General features: G+C 37.4%; 1 long non-coding RNA gene across 2 annotated transcripts in view; it reads left to right on the top strand.

The window, feature by feature from the left end:
- Positions 1–4,833, top strand: part of LOC136851912 (uncharacterized) — a 7,922-nt gene extending 3,089 nt beyond the window's left edge. For both annotated transcript variants that reach the window (XR_010856997.1, XR_010856998.1), the window contains exon 3: positions 1–4,833. This exon is cut by the window's left edge and continues 349 nt beyond it. This is a non-coding gene — a long non-coding RNA (uncharacterized lncRNA).
- The last annotated feature ends 16,042 nt before the right edge of the window (positions 4,834–20,875 follow it).

Below are 20,875 nucleotides of genomic sequence, written 5' to 3'. Positions count from 1 at the left end.
TAAATTTATCAGTTTAATTTCAGTTTGTATTTTTGTTTCAAGAATTATAATTTTTTGTAAATTCCATGTCTGTGTAGTATGAGTTAGTGGGTGGCCTAGTATGTGTCATGAATGTATTTTTAAAAGAGTCACATTTTATTATTGACTGTCAATTAGCTTGGCATGTTTCAGAGTTACAAATTTTTTTTACACAGGATTCATGACAGTTAATATTTCCTGTCATATACATCAGTGTGGTTAAGGATACATAGTTTATTGTAAGTAACTTGCACATCAGTTTAGATTAGCTGTGAGGTAATCTAGTAAATTTTAGGATACAAAGCATCCACCCAAGTTTCTTAATCAGGTTAAGTAGTTTTTTAAACTCTCAATTCTCATTTATTTGATACTGGTTATCTGGTAGTAACATGCTTCAGGTTACATTGTATTTTATGTATATATTTCTTTTCACTTTTGATATCAGTTACATAATAGGTAGTGGTGGATGGATTTTTACTTTTTATCATATAAAGTAGTGATAGTTATTTAATATCAGTTGCCATACAATTGACTAATGTTAGCATGCATATTCACCTAGAACTCTAGTGTTGATATGCAGCATCTAGTAGTTCATTGTTCAGTACTTACTTGCCTGAAGATGAAGTTCACACAAGATTGATGGTAGATCATTCTTCTTATTTTCTGTAATTTTCTGGAAGTTCATGTATAATTAAAAGTAGTTCATTACTGTAGTTTCAGGGAATAGGTTTGATTGATTTAATGGAATATCTTCATGGTAGTCAGTATAGATAGGAATTCTTTTCTGGAATAAAACCTGTTAGGTATTGCATTAATAGAATAGATACTATTTTCAGCTAAGTACTAAAGATTCCTGATAGTATGTCACAATGTCTAATAGATAGTTAAAGTACCTTCCAACATAGTAGGGACTTGGAGATAAGCTTCTTGTATACAGTACTTTTCATAGCCTTTGTTTCATATTGAATTATAAGAGAGTTCCTGTAGAACTAAATTCCTCGGTACCTTCAAGGTTTTGCATCATTGTAATGTTATGCAAGCCCTGGTGTCTTACTTCAAGAAAGTCTACAAACAGGCTTTGTTTAATAGATGTGGTATAACAGACCAAAGGATTTACATTTTTACATTCTAGGGTAGGAGATATTTCTGAATTTGGTTTATTGTTGTGTATCTGAAATATGAAAACAAATGTAGATCTTGACAGTATTTTCAAACATTTAAACAATATCATTTTAAATTTGTACAAAGTTTGCCATGAAAATGATGTCTCTTGCATAATGGTAAACATACTGTAGACTGATTAAAAGTTCATACTGTAAGTTCCAGAGAGTTATCAGGACCATTGTCATCATGATGTATCTGCATATTTCAAAACGTTGCTGGCATATGAAGGATCCAAATTGAAAATGTGACTTTAAGATCAGTTTGGTGTTGAAGACAGTTGTATTTCAGATAAATAGTAATTTTTGAAATTACCCTTACCTCTCCATGATACGGTAGTTCAACAGAGTGAAATGAAAAATGAGAACACTCGGTTTTCTATGAATATCTCTTTCTATCCATCTACTTCCCCCACCCCCCACCAGGGGAACAATAGGTACAAACACCAGTAGCCAGTTAGTCTACTTCTGTCAGCCAGTTATGGTAGAAGATTGTTAGAGGGTTGTCTGTGCTCGGTTTTCTGTTGACGACTTGGTTTATAAATACTTAAATTTTCTTGAATATGGATGGTAATGATAGAATAAGGACCTTTAAGGTAAGAGGTTGCCGTATTAGGCTTTATTCTAGTTCTGCTGATCCTCATGACTTGCCAAATGTCGAGGAAAAGAGTGTAATCTGAATGACCATTGTCAAGTATGTGAATGTTAATCAAATGAATTTATGGTAAAATTGATGAAACATCGTAAATGAAGAGAGGCTGATCGTTTAAAAAGGTAGCAAAAGAAGCAAGAGGTTAAGTCTGCTAAGGCTAGTACTAAGGGAATGTATGATTTGTCTCCTCCTCCTTCTAGTAACCTTGTTAGGACCTCTTCTTCCCTTCATTCTGTTACTCCTACTAGAGCTTCCCAATCGATTCAGGACATAAGGTTTGATAGAACTGAGTTGGGTATTAAGGGTTTAAAGGGCTCGATAAATCAGTTAGCCAAGGTTTTGCGTTAATATTTTATTGGCTTCATTCTCCCTGGGGTCTCGGTTGGTTTCAGGCAATTCCCTCATGTTAGAGGAAGGGTCAGTGCCCTCGCCCCTGAATACTCATGTCCTTGGCACGTCCTGTCTTGCTCCCTCGCTGCCTGGAGCAACAGAACCAGGACATGCCAAGGAGGGGTGCTTTTCTGTGCCCATCGTTCCCTTCCTCTGGCTGACCTGACAGTAGTGCAGGTGTCAGGCTTCATTTGCCGAAGGATTGCTTGTATAAAGCAAAGAGAAGCTGCCCGTCATCTTCACCACGTTTAAGCTTGACTGCATTGGGACGTCTTGCTAGTAATGATTCTTTTTGTCTTTCTGATAATATTAATAGTATGAATGATAATATGGATTGTTTGCAGTTTAGGATTTGTGTTAAAGATCCTGTAGTTTCTAAAGATGTATATAGAGGTTCTTCCTCTTCCCGTGTTTCTCGGGATTCATATAGAGGTTCTTCCTCTTCCCGTATTTCTCGGGATTCATCTGCTATGCAAGAAGTGTGCTCTGCACAGCCAGCTACGTGCAGTTCTGCGCCCAGTGCGTTTTTTGCGCCTTTCGCCGCAGCACCATGCATCCTTGCCGCTCTCTTCTGTTCAGTCTGCCTCTATGAAGGTTTCCCCTTCTGTTGGTCAGAGCACAAGGCTCCACTCTAGTTCTTTATGTCTATCTCCTGTGTGTGCAGCTTTCACCTGCGTATGCATCACCTATGCGGCTTTCGCATGCGCATGCATCACCTATGTGACTATCACATGCACTACCTTTGGCTGTATGGCATTTGTTAACACATGCTTCTCCTGTACAACCAGTGCCGGCACTATCTTTGGTTGTATAGCATTTTCCTGTGCGCTTAGTCCCTACTAAGCACTCTCGTTCTATTAATCTTTGCTCTTGGTTTCCCATTCATCATGTTCCCGTGATGTCTTATGCTGGCTCTCAGAGAGACTTTGGTTGTGCTTCAGGTTCTTAGACGTGGACCGGCAGTGATGTTTCTCACTTTTCGCTTTTGGATTATTCTTCTCTGCTTAGAGATCCTCCACCTAAGCGCACTCATGTTTCAGTGCCTCTTCAAATTGCCGGAGTTTCAGCCAATAATCAAGGGATTGCGGTTTCAGCTGTAATATCCTCTGTGGTTCGGAAATTGCCTCAGTGTTGCAAGTTGCTTCCTGATGAGAATTTAGATTTGTTCAGTGAACCAGGAAATGTTCAACAACCAAGACGTATGCCTTTCAAATTGGAGAAAGCGCCGTTGCATTGGTAGCGGCTAAGGAGGAGATGCTGCCTGTGGGAGAAGTTGTTAGAGAGTTAGCTTTGAATCAACCGACTGCTACTTTTCCGCCTTCGCCCGTGGAGGTCGCGGCCTCTGTTGCTAAAGATATTGTCGGCCAAGACTCAATGGCCACACCCCCTTCTTCTTCCTTGTCATAGGTACAGGTTGCCAGGTCTTCTATGGGTGAGGTAATGGGCTCTGGGGCAGAACCTAATGAAGAGACACAGACAACTTCTTCTTTTAAGAGATTAATGGTTTTATGTAAGGAGAAGTTCCTGAATTATTTTGTGGAAGTGAATAAGCCTGACATGTTTTCATGTAGGGAGGAAAACCTGGGCCAGTCATTTTTTCCTTCCTTTGTACCTCAATTCACTATGGCTGTTGTAGGTAGATTCAAGGCTATTGGACATATCTAGGATCAGAAATCCTCATCCAAGACTGCTTCCCCTTTTCTGCTGCTGCATATAGGTACAAGGAGAGTTAATCCTTACTCTACTGGCCTTCTTCCTAGTCTTGAGGTAGCTTCGGGTAAGGATTCGGGTTTCTTCTCACTCTTGGATCTGTTGAAGAAGAGAATGGTTGATAAAGGGAAGGTAGTATTTTCTCAAGCAGAAATGAATTCGCTTATCAGAGCTATGTTTAGAATTGTGGAGATCCTCTTGTTCATGGATATGTCTGTGGGAGTGATTGACGGTTGTGTCCGTGAACTTACTTCCTTGGTCCCTCAGGGTTCTGCTCCAGACCCTTGCAATGAATAATCTTCACGATGTAGAAATTCAGTACGATTTTTACAGAGCATTAGCTCTTCTTGTCCTTAATCGGTCGGTAGCTTTTATGTCTGCAGTTTTAGCTCCATTTGTGTTTTGTTGGGGAGCTTGGAGATACTCATGGTTGAGTATATGAAGTGTACCTTCATGTCTGCGGTACTAGTTACTAGTTGCATATCCAGTGTTGACTCTGCTGGGTTTTGACACAATAACCCTACCCTTCCTTCTGATGAAGGGGGCATTCTCCAAAGAGACCTCAGGTATCTTCATGTTGAGGTTCTCATACCTGAGTGACAATCCTCTCAAGGCAGCAGTAATAGCCGGTGGATTGGTTTCACCAGGTAAGGAAGCACTTATTTATACATATTTGTATGGTATTAAGTAGCCTTTAAAGGGCCTGCTGATTTTCACTTTGCCCACCTCCATGTTTAATGTGTGAATCAGTTATATAATGAAGAGGTAAGGTTCATTTCAGAAATATAAATACTTATTTTAAGATTTATTTTTAAATACTCACCTCTCCATTACATCAGGAGTAGAATGACTGGCTACCGGTGTTTGTACCTGTTGTTCCCCTGGTGGCAGGTGGCTGAGGTAGATGGAAGCAAAAGCTATATACTAATGGAGAGGTAAGTATTTAAAAAATAAATCTTGAATTAAGTATTTTTATTTTAATTGGTAAACTCGTATCCAAACCTTACATAAAGGGAAGTTTAGCAGTACTGACAATGTTATTTTAGGTAAATGAATCAGTCATTACATTACTCATATTGAATGAATACGTATTTTAGTCAGTGTTTGTAGTTTATTTTTTGTTTAATACATTTTCTAGATGATTTTGGATTCATATATGTAATTGGTTTGAGAAATTTGTTTTTCATTACTCAGATGAATGAAAAGGTTGTGTAAATTTTAAAATTCCTGATGCTATAGTGTCTTGACATACTGAATTTTTTATTGTAGGGTATTATAAATCATACTTTTTAAAGTTAACATCATACAGTTCCCATTGAATTTTAGTGATAACTCAGTACTGTACTGTATTCAGTTAACTGCTACTATATTGTTAAAAATTTAAGTTTAAAATTTGATAATGGAAAATATTGTAATATCAAATCATTGTACAAGGACTAATGTATTTCAGCCTTTGCCCAGTTTTCACAGTCTTTTAACTATTTAGCTATTAAGGGTAACGATGGTTATTTTAGTAGCCATGTGGTACCATAAATCAAGAGTAAAATTGGGTTAAAAGTCAGATGGCACCAAAAATAATTCATTGAAATTGTAACATTTAGTCAGTCCTGGGTTATACCATATAGCCCTGACAATCTGAAATTAGAGAGGTTTTGAATCTAAGAACAAAGAGTTATAGAGAGTGTCTCCTGTTGATTGAAGTCGTCAGTTTTTCTGAGTTATTCCTCGCCCTTCCATCTTACTAGGTTTTCATTGTAAATTTACACATTAAGTGCTCAAGGGGCATTTTGTCATTCTTATAGTAGCTTTAGCATATAAACTTGTGTGTCTGCAACACAACTTGGAAACTTCTAGCATTGCACATTTTTGGTACAGTAGGAGCAGTTCTCTTCATATTCCAATCGACAAAAGCAGTTCAGATCCATAATTTCATGCATGGCATTTTGCACTCTTAATATTCTTAATAAAGTCTACATGCTTACTTACTCTCTCTTTAAAGAAATTCCCTTTTCACTAATTTTCTTCATTTTACACACAGAAGTATCCTTTATTTCATAGATTAAGCACCTCTTCTTTGTTGAAGTCTTACATGTTTCTGTGTAGGAACATTTTACACCCCAAACATTCTTGAGGCCTTACTATACTCTTTGCATGCATAGAAGTATCATTATTAAGATGTTTTTGCTGTTTCACCCCCACGTAGAAGGGACTAATTACTCCTTTCATAATACTTTCACATCAGTTTTACTCATAACATATTCACTCCTAAGAATGTTGCTCTTGGTTAGCTGTCCAGTTGGTCCATGATCACAGATATTTGGATCTTAGTTGGTCAGGGTTGTAATTGGTAAATTTTTGGGAGTAATGTTAATTTGTGTTTGTCACCGATTTCTTACGCAAATTCTAAATGTTCAAACACAGAACAAACCTTTGGTCTTAACGTAGGGGTATTTCTTTAGTGCCAGCTGGAGTTTGGTTAAAAAAGCTCAAGGATTTGGTGGCAATGGTTGGCAGCCATTGGGGGTGAAGAAGGAGGGCGCAGGCCGACCTGGCTTACCCCTCAACAACGCTGTGACGTATCATTATCTTTCTAACCATATTCAAAGCAAGGTGGTATCACGGCCTCTCTATCCAAGAAGCCAACTGTTTTAGCACTTCCTGCCATTTTATGCCTTGGTTCTCATGTCCAACAACACTACAGTGGTAGCTTGTGTCAATAAATGGGGGCTATTGTCCCGTCAGCTTCACAAATTGACAGTACAATTGCACCAGTGGGCGGTCACTCACTCAGCCAGATACATTCCAGGCAAGAGGAATGTTGTGGCAGACAAGCTGAGTCGTCGGGGGTCAAGTCCTGAGGACAGAGTGGTCACTACGTCAAGAGATAGCAGAAAGTCTTTTTCATCTGTGGGGAAGGCAAACAGTGGACCTTTTCGCAACAAGATACAACAAAAAACCAGAGGTTTTTAGTTTGGTTGTTCCAGATCTGTGGGCTGTGGTAGAAGACGCCCCACAACACCCTGGGAACAACCTGGATGCTTAATGCCTTTCCCCCCGGTTTTGCCTGATCGGAAAAGTAATCAACAGAGTGATGATTTCTCAGAACCTCAGGATGACCCTGGTGGCTACCTAGTGGCCACATGCAAAATGGCACCCCGATCTCCTAGCCTTGCTGACTGATGCAGTGAGGGAGATTCCCCCCCTGGCACAACCTTCTTTGCCAGCCACATATCGAGTGGTTTCACTGATCGGTAGGGTCCCTGTCTCCCCACAGCTGGGGACTATCCAGTATCTCCTGCAAGCAAGAGGCTTTTCTCGCAGAGCAGCGACAGAGATATTTGATTATCTCAGAAGATCATCTACTACAGCCATGTACTACAGGGAAAATGGGCAGTCTACTGTGATTGGTGTCATTAATGGGGTTTCTCTTTGGTTGGAACTACTGTTCAACAAGTGCTAGTGGACGTCCTCATTTTTCTCCATAGGGAGAAAATCTTTCTGTGTCAGTCACCAAGGGCTATAGAGCTGCCCTAGGATCAGTTCTGCGTTTGGAAAATATAGACCTTCTTCATGAGTGAGAGATCTTAAACCTCCTAATTGGGACTTGACCCTGGTGCTTAGCAGTCTTACTCATGGTCCATGTATACCCTTACGGGTTTCATCATACAAAAATTTAACCCTTGATACAGTTTTCTCACTGGCCTTGGCTCCATTAAAGAGAGTTGGTGAACTTCATGGACTCTCTTTTAATGGTAAATTCATGAGGGGTTGGGGGTCCGTAGCCTTTGAATTTGCCCCAGAATTTGTAGCTAAGACTTAAAATTCCTCAGTTCATGATGACAGATTCGAGTCTTTCTTGATCCCTTCTCATGGTGATTTCATTGGTAACAACCCGAAAGAATTACTCTTATGTCCTGTCAGGGTGCTGTGTAACTATCTAAAATGGACTTGGCATCTTAGACCTGAGTGTTGAGACTTTTTGTTAGCACAGACCTGAGCAAGAAAGAAGTGTCCACTAATACCGTCTTCTTTTGGTTCTTGAAGTGATTAGACAAGCTTACAGTACTACTTCACATACAGCTACCAATACAATGCATATAAGAGCACATGATGTTAGGGGCCTAGGACCTTCCATCGCTTTCAAAAAGAACTTGTCCGTTCACAGGCTTTTGAAGGCCGGTACATGACTTCGCCAGATCACCTTCACATCTTTCTGTCTGCGGGATGTTGCCCACAGGTCCTGGGACACTTTTTCCTTGTGTCCAGTGGTGGCTGCTCAACAAGTGTAGCTCATCCAGTGCCCCTAGCTGGACAGTTTGTAACTTACCTAAGAAGTTGGTTATGAAAGTGAGAGTGAATGGAATGACTGGTCGTCCTTTCTCTTTCTTTTTCTCTACTGGCAGGCAGTGGAGAGATTTGATCCACCATGTGCTTGAACGGGTTAGATACAGGTTAGTGAGCTTCCATTCTATTAGCCTATATTTGAGTGTTCCTAAAAATTACAAGTTCCTTATAGAAGCAAGTCCCTACCCCTCTCTTACAAGGGGAGAGAGGAATGGGCACAAACAAGGTTGGTGGCAAACGTAAGTTTTGTTGTCTCTGACAATTACAGGTTCTTTACTTTCCTCCAAGACACAATGTAGGCATGAGTTTGCATTGTTTCTTAGCACCGGATGTCTGGCTGTAAAATAACCTTTTGCCTGGTAGATCAGAGGGATATGACTCCTTCCTGTGTCTGTCCTATCTCTGGCCACGAAGTGAGCCCAGTTGAGCCGAACCTCCAGTCAGTTCTGAGGTTTACCTTTTCCTCCCTCCAAGAGTAAGTCTCCCTTATGTTAAGACCAAATTTTTGCTCTGTTTATGAACAAATGACAAATTTTTAATCAATTTGTATTTTTCATAACGAACAAACCTGCGGTCTTAACGTATATGGCCCACGTCAAGCCACCCCTCATTCAGTTACCTGGTCTGGAAGAAAAATAGATACATCACAGCGTTGTTGGGGGCTAAGCCAGGTTGGCCTATGCCCTCCTTCTTCACCCTCAATGGCTGCCAACCATTTCCACCAAATCCTTGTGCTCTTTTAACCAGAATCCGGTTGGCGCTAGAGAAATTCTTTTCTGTTAAGACTGCAGGTTTGTTATTCATGAAAAGTACAAATTGATTAAAAAATTTCAAATTTTTGTGGTGTACATTCTTAATCAGTTGATGTTTTGTGCTAGAATTTAAGTTTAATTTCATCTTAATTTTTGACAAAAGAGCAGTATCTGCAAACAATCTATAAACCTGGACAGTTGAAAGAAAATTATAAATCTTTGTTCATTATTAAGGGATTTAAGTTGAAGTACAGAAGTCCTCATATATGAAAGAAAAGCTGGAAAGACTAAATAAAGGACTCCTGAGAGCCAGCATTGCAGTGCCTTGAGGAGGGTGTGTCATCAGCAGGAGATATTATAACCAGTTGAAGGTAACTCAAAGAGTTGTTTTCTAAGCTGGCAGTTGTTTGCTGAGATGGGAAAAGCCTCAGATTATTTTTGTGTGTGTTTGTTTTCCCAGATAGATTCCAATTTTCTTTACCACTTGAAGAATGTTAGACATTTTAAATGTTAAAGAAGACTGTACAGGTAGTCCAAAGGGGTTGGTAAGGTTACTGCTGAGTCAAGCCTTGTGTGTTATGTCCCCTTTCATGACTGATACTTGTACTGAAGCAAATGCTTGCTAATCATGTAGTGTCTTATGATCTGGCTAGCGCCTGTAGATTTTCCTGCCAGAATTTTTTATCAAACAAATCTATAATGGCTGAAGTAAAACCTAGTTCATTTTTTCTCTGGATGATGTGAGAAAGTTATGATTTTCATACATTTTGCTATTCTGTTTTTGGTTTTGAGATTTTTATGTACTTTTCTCCACGTCTTGTTGCAGAACTTGAGTCTTGTTTCTAATCTTGAAAACAAGGGACATTGAGCAAAAGACAAGTACTGTGGTTGTGAAGCATGTACTGTCAAGCATGTTAGCTGGCCTTTTAGCTAATAGAATATTTACTTTGCAGCTCACTGGATAAGTTCACTTGTAAATGTTTATGGACAGCATTATTTGGTTGGTCTTTAAAGGTCTTTATCTGTAAGACTGGCTGATTTTCATTGTGGATGATTGACTAAAATTACTTTGTACAGTATACAGTTAGATGTAAAAATAATACAAATGACTTTTAAATTTACCAGTTATTTTATATGAATGGTGTTTTTGGGTAATTTTTCTCAGAATTGTTACATTTTACTTTAGAAGATGATTATTAGATTTTGTTCTTTAAATTATTGTTTCCTGGCCAGGTTCTGATAAACATGGTGAAGCTATATGGAAAAATCTAAAAAGTGGAGTACAATATCTGTTACTGAGATAAAAAGCTTAATTTCTTGGGTAAAATTTTTAATTTTTGCTGACTTGGATTTAACTCCATCAGATACTTTTTTCTTTTGTTATTTTGCAAGAAACTTCACAAAATTATTGATAAGTACTCAATATGATCTATATCCTATCAGATGTCATAAAAGGTAAAAATTAACCATATCAAAACATTCAGAAAATTAATAAGGCATCCTTTTGGTCAAATATATGACATTACTTTTAATTATATTTTGGGCACATGCTATCATTTCAAAAGGGGGTACCAGCTCGTGGGTTAAACACCTTCTCGTGTTAGGCCGACATTTCAACATTTCATTCGTGTACTTGACATAAAGAAAGGATGAATAACCACAATGGCCATGTTTTTAGGGGATGTGTGAGAAACCTTACAAATTGATAACATTGTAAGTAATTAGGCAAAAACAGTTGTTTAAATATGAATCTTGGAGCAATTTTGATGGATGTGTGTGTCCTTGAATGGACAGAAACAAACCTATTTTATAAGTGTTCCAAGTAATGTGTAAAATTATAGTCTGATACAGTGTCACCAAATACCATTACTAAGTGGCATGTTGGGAGTATAGCGGTTCTTTAAAATATCCAGACTTGACTGAATGCAAAGGCTAATACCTGTCATTCCTTGGACGTTATGGAACTCTTCACTTTAGATTAGTACATCAAATGTACTTGAAAATAGAAACAATGGATGGTTAGTTGCTCTTTCCTTGGCGTAATTACTCAAATACTGAATGGCGGTTTTGGAGATGCTTTCTTCTTTTCATGATGGTGTATTGATATAAGGTGTTCGATGGTTTCTTCTGAAGGGTTGTTGCCAATGAAGGTGATAAAATGATTAACTGAACCTAGAAATTGAAATACTTTTCCCTGATGTAATGTGGTTATGTAACTAGTATTGTTTTGAGGAACTGAGTGGCTTGGAGTACATGTGATATGAAAATTGGCTTTTTAACACTGTAGATGGTATCGACATGTAACACTGGCTCGTATAACTTTTCTGTTGCTATAGAGTTGTTTATTTTACCTTTACTGTGGCATAGTTGTTACAGAATTCACTGGAATGACAACTGATTTTAGAGAATATGCCTTAATTTTGGGTAACTTGCTTCAAGTCAAGGATCAAGATGTATGTTGTGAATTTTCTCTTTTTCCACTGGTGCACAATATGTCGTTTCAAAAATACAATTATTTTTGTGTTTTCCAAGTTTTGATATGGAGTTTGAGGTCAAAGTTTACATGTAAGTGTTTTCCAAGTTTTGATATGGAGTTTGAGGTCAGAGTTTACATTATACATTGATTACGTTCACAAAGCCTACTGGAGATATCTAGTTTAGGATTGAAAACTTTCTGTTCATGATGGATTGGGTTTACATCAAGTCCATGCTTGTGATTCTTTAGAATGAGAGAAATTGATGGTTACAGTTTGACATTTATAAATATTGTTAATAATATTTTGGTTTTAGGAATCATTAAAGAAGAGCTCATGATCAGTTAGATTCTGTTATGGTTGTGATGAGTTTGGTGTACAGGAACAGGAAATCTTTTCCATGTGTAGGAACTTTAATTCAGTTAGTAAGGGATTCCTGAAGTGTTTTTTGTGATGGTGTAGTTTTTGGCAAAGGAAAAGTTTGGTTTATGATGCTGGAGTGTGGAATATGGAAATAATTAGTTTATGATAATGGTGATTGATGTTCATAAATTTCACATGTGATATTCTGGGTTTCAGATTTTACTTGGTGACAATGGATTTGTTATTCAGCACTTTTTAAGTAACATTGGATTTGGTATCCAAAATCACTTGGTGACACTGGAGCTTAGCCCTCATAAATCTGTTGATGGCAGTGGATTTTGGTGTTCAGATATTAATTTGTGACAGTAGAGTATGTCTTTCCTGTGTGTATAACAGCTGAATTTGAAGGTGTTATATCAGTTTGTGACATCAAGTTTGAGATTCAGTTTGTGTGGTGTTCATTGTAGTCATCTGGGCTCCAGGTAAGGATTGTGGATTGATTCATTATTGCACAGTGAGAGAATTCAGTATTCATCATCTTCAATGTCATTTGACTTTATTATGTAAAAGTTTACAATGCAGAACATGTTAGTTGGTGTGTGAAATGGGATTCAGAAAAGTCTTATGATGACTTGGTTTTCAGAAAGTTTGTTCTAGCTAGATAATCTGTTAGTTTATGATAGTTTTAGATTAGAGTCTTGATCAGTGGTACTTTACATTTCACAAAGTTTCTTCCATTTTGCTTACAGAGAGTATATGTTGAGACACTTTCGCATTTTAGTTAAGTTTGTTGTAAGTTATTTCTAGAAAATCTGGTAAATCACAATGCTTACAGACTCAGTGAAGTCTGTTTGTTCATGGTACTTTCCTTCAGAAAGATTTTGTTAATATCTGCGCTCAGGAAGTGTCTGTTGATAGTTTTGTGGTTTTGAAAGTGTGTGTGATATTCTCCCTAAAGTAAGTATTTAGTGACAAACTCTTGTTGAGTGTTAATATACCATACTTGCTTTTGCTATCAGAAAGTATGTTTGTTACAATTTTTCCAACAGAATTTTCTGTTAGCTTTGATATTTCTGCATTCAAGATATCTGAATTAGTGAGATTTTGCCAAAAAATACTGTTGTAATTTTTTTTTGGCCTTGGTTTGTGTACCTAGAAAGTCTGGTTGCTTATGAGATTTTGTTGTTAGTGTTTATTTGCCTGTCTGTTATTAGACACCCCTTGTAGTTTTTGTGTAATTTGTCCCGTGAGTTTTATGCTTGAAGATTTTGTTAGTTCATGGGTTTCTTGCTCAAGTTGCATATTTGAAATAGTTTTGCATAAAAAGTATATTGGTTTTGGATTTTTTTTCTTCTAGAAAGTGTGTTTGGTCAGTTCTCTTGCCTGAAGTATGTCAGTACAGTTCATTTTTAGACTAGAAAGTGTTAGCTGAGAGTTTTTTCTTGAAAGTGCTATTTTTCCTTGAGGTGTAATGCCTAGAAAGTGTGTTATTTAAGGAGAGGTGGTGTATAGGAAACCTGTTAACTCAAAGGAACCTTTTTTTTTCTCCATGGAGATTCTGTCAATAGTTTCTTATTTTTCTAATGGGAACACTTAGTTTTCCACGTAGAAAGTGAGTTTTTTTTTTCCAAGGATGTTTTTAAGTTTTTCCTAGGAAGTCTGGTAGTTTGTTGGCTTTCAAAGTTTGTTTGCTAGATTGAATATTTTTCCCAGAAGTTAGAGTTTATTGCTTAGAAATTATATGTTTGGAGAGTATTTTGTGCATATAGTGTGCAAATTTGGAAGTTTTGTACCAAAAGAAGAATATCATTATAAGTGTCTTAGTTTGGAAGCTTTGTAACAGAAAACGTTATCATTTTGAGAGAGTTTTCTTACCTAAAAAGGGTGGCAGTGTGGGAGTTTTGTATCCAAAAAAGTCAGTTTGTACCAAATACGTTATCATTTTGAGAGAGTTTTCTTACCTAAAAAGGGTGGCAGTGTGGGAGTTTTGTATCCAAAAAAAGTCAGTTTTATACTTAAAAACTGTCAGTTTGGGAGGGTTTTGTACCCAAAAGGTGTGTCGGGGAGAGTTAAGTACCCAGAAGATGTCAGTCGGGGAGAGTTAAGTACCCAAAAAGTGTCAATCAGGGAGAGTTAAGCACCCAAAAAGTGTCAGTTGTGTAGAGTTAAGTACCCAAAAAGGTGTCAGTCAGGGAGAGTTAAGTACCTTCATCAGTCGGGGAGAGGCAAGTACCCAAATGGTGTCAGTCGGGAGAAGTTAGGTACCCAAAAGGTGTCAGTCAGGAAGATTTTTAAATACCCAAAAAGGTGTCAGTTGGGGGAGTTTTTACTTGGTTCAAGTTGATTGAGTTGTGCACCCAGAAAGTGGCAATTTGGGAGTTTTGTAACAAAAAGTTTCACAATTTGGGAGTTTTGTCATCAAAGTTTTGGGAGAAGTTTTATACCCAAAAAGTTTGTAATTTGGGAGAGCTTTTTACTAAAAAGTTTGTTTAAGTTGACTAAAAAGTTTGTTTGCACCCAGAAAGTGTCAGTTTGGGAGTTTTGTAACAAAAAGTTTTAGTTTGGGAGACTTTTGTATGGAGAAGTTTCAGTTTGGGAGGCTTGTACTAAAAAGTTTCAGTTTGGGACTGTTTTGTACATAAAAAGTGTCAAACTGGGAGATTTTTGTACCCAAGAAAATCCCCTTTTAGGAGAACTGTACTGTACCCTAAAAGTGTCATTGTAGGAGAGGTTTTTATCCATAAAAGAGTCATTATAGAAGAGTTGTGTTCCAGAAAGAAGTAATGCTATAGGAAAGTGTCAGTGGGGAGAGTTTTGTACCCAAAAAGTGTGTGGTTTATGTTTTTACCCTTTGCATCATTTTGGGAAAGTTTCATACCCAGTAAGTGCATAGGTTTGGGAGGATTTTGTCCCTGTTAAGTTGTTAGTTTGGAAGTTTTGTATCCAAAATGTGTGTCATCTTGGTGCCTGGAGTAGGTAATTAAAAAAGAAGGTTTATGTTCTTGAAAAAATAAGATTCAAGGTCAAGATTATCCTCCAAGTGCTTTCCAAAAAATAGGCTATTAGTTACATGAAACTTGAGGTTTGCCAGCAGTTTGGTATAAGTTTTTTAAAGACAAGGTTGTAGGCCTTATTGTCTAAATTAAAAGCCACTTTCCAGAAAATGTTTTCATGACTACTACACAGTCATGACTTTAGCAGTGGTGGTCATGTCCTGGTGGTCGATACAAAGGTGCAGTTTTAGGTGTCTTGTAGCCTTGCTGTAGAGAGTATGTGGGAATGTAAGTTTCATTTTTAGCCCTGTTCCAGTGAACTGTAGGAAACAGCAATGTGTGTAGGCATGTAGCCTTGTTCTGGAAAGCAATATATAACTGCAATTTTTATTCTTGTTGCTCGTTGTAGTAAGCAAAACCAAAACATCGTTTTCATATTGTGAAAACTGGAAGCAGAAAATTTTGAGACACATCCAGGCTCCAAAACAGGTGCTTCCCCTGTCTCGCTAATTACCTGGCAATGGGATGAGTTTGTAAGGTGTTATTGCACAGAACCTAAACTGGCCTGGTGGTCCACGTGTACGGTGAAGGTTGACGTTAGTCCGACCTGCTGCCCTGCTGGGGGAGGAAGAACGGGGCAGGAGGATATTAGCTTTGCACGTCTCCAACCATTTACCTGACTCAATCACTTACATTGAATGGTGTTGGGCCTTAAAACGAGTTATTTAAAGGTGTTTAGGTCACTTGTCTGCTTTTGGGGGGATTGTATGTGTCTTGATGTAATTAATTGCTTTTGTTGTAACAAAGACTGGAGGATGCCCTGTCATCAATTGAAATAAAGTTCATTAAATTTACTAGTATTGCTTGTGAATTCCTGTAAATCCTTTCTATGGCATCTGAGAAGAATCTAGATGAATATTCATATTTGGCAAATAAATGTTGCAGACAGGAATTAAATCGTAAATACTGCTCCTAACAAATGTAGAACCTGATTAAATATTTAACCTCTCAAACTTTGAAAATTTAATAAAGTCAGATTTGTATTCATGAAATGTATACTGGTTGATTTAAAATTCATATGCACGAGATCATTAAGTTTTTAACGTAAATCATCATAAGATGCTGAGTTTTATAACACTAAAAATCATTGTGTGTATGACAGGTTGAAAAAGCTGATTAAGTTAAAGCCATTCAATAAGTTTATTAAAAATTGAAGCAATAGCCTGGTAATGGGTGGTTTCCAAGTTTCTCTTAAATGCATTGCGCTAACCAATTTCATAAAACCAGGAAAAGTTATTTAAGGAACAAAATCTAAAATTAAACCTATGAAAGTCAAAATTCATTTCAGTTTTAAAAAGTTCTATGAGGTCACCATTTTTAAAGAGGGGTTTAAAGTCAATTATATAGCATATATTTTTTTATTATAAGGTGTGTCATAACAGTTGCTAACATTGTTAATATTGATGCCATTACATTTCACATCAGTAACCAGTGCTGGTGGGAAAATTTAAGTCTATCGTGTTAATAAAACTGCAGCTGAGTCAAATATAACAGCCAAATGATAGGATATGAGAAGGGAGTAGGCTTAGTTTACCATACAGAATACATTTTAGTCAACACCATATTGAAAACGTAGTCAATTTACCAGTTAAACACCTCTGAATGAAGGCTAAATATCCCAGTTTATTAATATTTACAAATAATCCATTTAAAGCTCTAAGCCATGTGTTGTATTAGCTACAAAGTCGATGTCAAAATGGCTGCTAGTCTTGAGAATATGATTTATCATGGCAAGTGTCTTAGGCTTAATGTCCCGCTGTTTTCTATGAGAGTGAATAAAAGATACCCATTTTCTGTAACAAGGCGAAAACCACAACGAAAATGAATGTGAAATGTATGTTTACGCCGCCGTAGACTTTCTCCAACGTCATCCATAGAGAACTGAACCAAGTTTTTTTATGGCCATTATATTTCATGTTAGAAGGAAATTCTGTCGGGAAAACTCTACGGGGTATTCTCGCCATGTCTAGTAAAGACTACATGTCAAGTAAGCCAATGCCTCAAGTACACAAGTCAGCCATGAGAATATCATCAGAGGCTTGTTTTGGTGGTATATCCTTAACCTTAAACCCCCTTTGGCTAAGTTTTCTTTAATATTTAGAGTCTGACTTTCATCAGGGACTGGAATCCATTTAGGAAAGCACACCACTCTATAGGGGCTTTTCTCATCTCGGATATCAAACTGTCAGCTTAAAAACAAGTCGAGTTACACACTATTAACTGGTCATTTTCATCTTGCTGAGGACAACCCTTCCATGGGGCATTGCAATGCTGACTCATGGTAAAAAAAAATATTTTGTAGTTTTGGCATTAAATAAAAGATAATTATCTATTTCAAGTGTTTTATTCTAAAATTTTACAAATGTCGTTCAGAACACCCTACTCTTGTCAAGCCTAATGCTGTACTAAAAACTTTTGAAAAGTAAAATTTATTATAACATTAATATCCCACGGTAAATCCCTCATTGATATTTTGGAAGATGAATCAGATTTTCCTGCTATCATCCCTTTTTTAAAGAGTAAGAATTCCTAACGATATTTATTACATCAATTTCAATTATTTTTATGTATATCACAAACTTCATACCTTTCTTTATTGGTCACATTTTTTAATTTCCTTCATGAACTCCTTATCTCATTACAGCCCTGAATAGCCTTGACCCCAGTGCCTGGGCTTTTGCCATAAATATCATACATCCATGCAATATTAAGGCTTCCTTTGTAGTGCAGTTCAAAATTTCTCTTGGTTTACCAGACGTTTCTTTACTTCGCCTTGATCTTTTATATTATTTTCACTAGTCAGCAGTAATTTATTTTGTTAATTTTTACCTAGTATTGGAAGGAAAGGAATACTTACAAAATGTTGGCACCTGTAGTTTAAAATTACCTTTCCGAGCATGTCAGCCTCGATTTGAAACAATTTATTCCTAGCACAGAAACCTTAGTATTACTGGAAGAGGCGATGGAAGGTGGGATTCTCTACTACAACTCTAGTTGAAGTAGCTAAAAGGCCAGCGATTTAGAACTTCAATACGTTCTACATCAACCAAAACAGTACAGATGCAGCAGAAAATACAAAGTAGAAAACAAAACTTCAGAGAAAATTAAAAACATAGGTGGTTGATGTATCCAAAGCTTCATGGCCAACATTCAACTCCTATTCCACAAGATCATTACCTACAATACGACAACAGATAACTGTTGCGCCTCGGGTTCACATAACGATGTAACAGACCTTACTTTAATAAATTCGCACTAATAAAACTGAAGTTCACTGCTGAAGTAAAGCTCATTTAATTTGGCCAAAGAAGGAACCCAATAAAAACGCACTAAGAATTAAAACTGAAGTTCACTGCTGAAGTAAAGCTTATTTAATTTGGCCAAAGAAGGAACCCTTAACGTAAATACCACCACCACTAGCTGGAAAACTGAGGGCTACCAAACCCACCCACTTTCATAAACAACCGTCCTTTTATGCCATTCTTCGAGGAAAATCATTTGCATATAGACAAAAGAATGTCATTGGTTGCTACAAACCATTCCACACAACTAACCCGCTCCTTTGCAGCACTTGGTACCGAGGATAGTTCCTATTCAGAAGCATGCAACTGACTGACTGCCACACTCAGAAGATAAAAGTAGGAATAGAATAAAACAGATATAAAACTTAGACTGAAGGCCAAGCGCTGGGACTTCAGTCATTTCAGCACTGAAAAGAAATTTGAGAGTAGTAATAATTTCAGTCATTGCTTTTGGAGTTCAGCTCTATATGACACCAACCTCTGTATGTCTACATTAAAAGTAATCCACTCCTCCGAGATTTAGAAAACAATGTAAACTCGAGAAAACTGAACAGATGCCACATTTCCACAACTACCCAAATTTGTAAAAGACAACAGAACTCACTAAGTTCACAACACACCTAGACAGTAGAGTAACTTTTAAGTACCTAGTTACAGAGTTGGAGAAGTCTAGCTTTGCTGGTCTACAGAAAGTTCATATCCAAAGCTGGCTGATGAGTGACTGGAACAGTAGCAAAAGGCTCAGAAAGACAGTCCTCAATCAATCAGAGGCACTCTCAACAATGTTCAGTTAAGACTGCTCTTCCTCCCATAAGACTGCAATCAGAGGCACTCTCAACAATGTTCAGTTAAGACTGCTCTTCCTCCCATAAGACTGCAAGAGGTTCAGAAAAGAGGTAGCAAAAAATACAGGCATCATAAAGGTTTTGTGGCCTACAACAAAGTACTAGTAGGAAGATTGGTACCAAGGAAAAAAAGTTATACAGCATACATGATTCTATAAATCCAAATGGACATTCATGAACATCAATTACAAAATAAAAGGAAAGCTTAGGCTACGTCTACGGAACTTAAGTAGCTCAAGTGCGGGAAGAATCTATAAAAAAGACAACAGCTTAACTGACAACCTACTGTAAGGAAGTTACGGCAGTTAACAACATATGCCATGGTGGTGGCTACAAAAAGCAGCCACACTAAAATTAATCTAAAGTAATGGTTCACACTGTTCCGGAGTTCCATAGTTAATAATTAGAAAGAAATAAAGACTGCATTTCACCACAACAGAGGTCATATTAGGAAACCAGTCACTGTTCTGACCTGCCAAAGGCAGGATAAATGGCACTGTACATCATTGGTTTGTTCTCTAAAGTAAAAGTTAGAGAGAGAGGTTAACAAAACACAAAAAAAATTTTATTTAAAAAAAAAACTGGGAAATATCTTAACACACAAAACGAAAAACAAAAAATTAGCTTACTCATACATCAACCTGTTTTTTATGATCACGAGAGAGAGAGAGAGAGAGAGAGAGAGAGAGAGAGAGAGAGAGAGAGAGAGAGAGAGAGAGAGAGAGAGCTTACAGCCTGCCTTTTCAACCAAACTTCGAACAGTTTGATAAAATGAAAAGCTTAACAACTGTGTTTCCTTTCCCCTGTTTTCTTAGTTCAAAACCCGCCCTCCCCCATCAGATAATGTATACAATACAATAATTACATCTCAAGACCACAAATTTTACAGCCATACCATGAATCTTGACCAGCAATTCCTTCTACCTTACACTACTGCAAGCTCCACTAACTTTAAAAGTGTTTATATCAAAAACCTCCCTATAAATCTTACGCTATCTAATCTTGTTTCCTTCGGTCTTCAGTTTTAATTCCCTTTCCTTTTTGAGCGTTTCTCAATCTCATGTACATAATGGTTTCTGGTGCTTAAAGGTTTACAACTGACATTTGTTAGTTTTTCTTCCAGGCAGCTAAATCAACAACTTGTACCATACATAAAACAAACTTACCACAAGCACTGCAGGTCGGCAGATATGACACAGAATTAAGAAAAGCTGAGTGTACCAGTAACTCACTGTACAAGTGAGGTCACTAGTGTACATATTCGCACAAGATTTTGAGTGCAGATATGACAGACAGTAGATCATGAGATTTTGAGTGGGGATAATGACAGACAGTAGATCATGAGATTTTGAGTGGAGATAATGACAGACAGTAGATCATGAGATTTTGAGTGGGGATAATGACAGACAGTAGATCATGAGATTTTGAGAGAAGTGGTGGAGTCATAATGAAAGATGACACGAAAACAAAAAGGAGCTGCCATATGAGCAAGACCTATGTTAACAATGGGAACAGACACAGGAAGTGGTCTTTGAAAAGTTCAAAACATCGAAAAGTGAAACGGAAAAGAATTAAAATCAATATCAGCAAAACCAGCAAAAGAGAGAGAGAGAGAGAGAGAGAGAGAGAGAGAGAGAGAGAGAGAGAGAAAATGTGCAGCATTAAAGAAGAACAAATTTGGCGCCTGTTTGTCTGAGCAGGAGAGGACCTAAATATATTTCTATTAAAAAACCGTATCTCAAAATTGAGTGAAAAAAGTCATAAAAATGAGAAAATTAAACTGCAATCTAAAGAACTTTTTAAACAAAGCAG

Source organism: Macrobrachium rosenbergii, chromosome 24, assembly GCF_040412425.1.
Source record: "Macrobrachium rosenbergii isolate ZJJX-2024 chromosome 24, ASM4041242v1, whole genome shotgun sequence".
Classification (NCBI taxonomy): domain Eukaryota; kingdom Metazoa; phylum Arthropoda; class Malacostraca; order Decapoda; family Palaemonidae; genus Macrobrachium; species Macrobrachium rosenbergii.
The sequence above is the reverse complement of the archived record's forward strand: the minus strand, read 5'-3'. Positions and strand labels throughout refer to the sequence as shown.